The sequence below is a fragment of the Chrysochloris asiatica genome, unplaced genomic scaffold (assembly GCF_000296735.1).
Source record: "Chrysochloris asiatica unplaced genomic scaffold, ChrAsi1.0 scaffold00174, whole genome shotgun sequence".
Lineage (NCBI taxonomy): Eukaryota > Metazoa > Chordata > Mammalia > Afrosoricida > Chrysochloridae > Chrysochloris > Chrysochloris asiatica.
In genome coordinates, this window is record NW_006408692.1 from 7,429,260 (window position 1) to 7,430,808 (window position 1,549).

The window sequence follows — 1,549 nt, forward strand, 5'->3', positions numbered from 1 at the left end:
TTTCATCTGGGCTTTGCTATGTACTAGCTCTGTAACCTTGACTAGATTATTAATGTCTAGATTCTTCAGTTTCCTCACATGTAAAATGGGTTAATAACAGAATCCTTATCTCATAAAGTAGCTGTAAGGTATGAGTGAGTTTCGATATATAATCTGTTAAAAAAAAAAAAAGAATAAACATAAGACTATTAATCATGGTCATTACAGCTAGTTGCTGCAACAACAAAATCCCAGTGGCAACAAAATAAAAGATTACTTTTAAAATTCATATTGTCCTTGTAAAGCTGATGTTCTTCAGGTGATAACTCAGGGATTTAACTCTTTCTGTTTATAATGTCCTGGTATGTTTCAAACCAACCCCAACTACTTGGAAACCCCATACAGGGTCACTTTGAGTTGGAATGGACTCAGTAGCACTTAACAACAACAGCATTTATAATGCCCAAAGACCACAGCCTTCAGTATGGGTTAAAACTAAATGTAAAACAAAACAAAAATATTCACAATTGGAACTGTAGAAAACATCATGATGAATGGAGAAAAGATTGAAGTTGTCAAGGATTTTATTTAAGTTGGATCCACAATCAATTCTTATAGAAGAAGCAGTCAAGAAATCAAATGACAAACTGCATTGGACAAATCTTATACAAAAGACTTCTCTAAAGTGTTAAAGAGCAAAGATGCCACCTTGACAACTCAGATGCACTGAAGTCAAGCCCTGGAATTTTCAAGCGTCTCACATGCATGCTCAAAACTAAACAATGAATAAGGAAGACCTGAAAATAATTGAGAAGACTTTAAATTATGGTATTGGTGAAGAATTTTGAAAATATCATGGACTTCCAGAAGAACAAACAAATTTGTCTGGACAAAGTACAGCCAGATGCTACCATCAGAAGTGAGAATGGCAAAACTTCATCTCATGTACTTTGAATATGTCATCAGGAAAGACCAGTCCCTGGAAAGGGTTAAATGGAGGGTTTATCAAAAAGAGGAGGATGCTCTATTAAATGGAAAGACACAGTGCTACAATAATGGGCTCAAATATTAGCAATAATTGTGAAGATGGCACAGGAGTTGGCAGTGTTTTCTTCTGTACATAGGGTTGCTGTGAGTCACAACTCGCTCGACAAAACCTGACAAAAGCAATTATATCATCATCTTCAAACATGATATCTAAGAATGTAATAGAAAGTAAAGATTCCTATGTATTCCATGTAGTAAGGTGCACATGTAAAGTCATCATATATGTTGTTGAGAAAATATATTGGTCTCATAAAATTCTTTCATGCAATCCCCAGCATTGTTTCTATCACTAAGGCCATATTTCCAACTACTGAACCTTCCTCTTTATTATCAACTTTGGCATTCAAATCACCTGTAATTATCAATTAATCTTGAATGCATGCTTGATCATTTTCAGACTGAAGAAATTAATAGAATTCTTCAGTTTCATCTCCTCTAGCTTTAATGGTTGATGTTTAAAATAGAATAAAATGGATTAACTGAATTTCTTTGCTGTTGTATGGATATTATTCTACTGTAGACT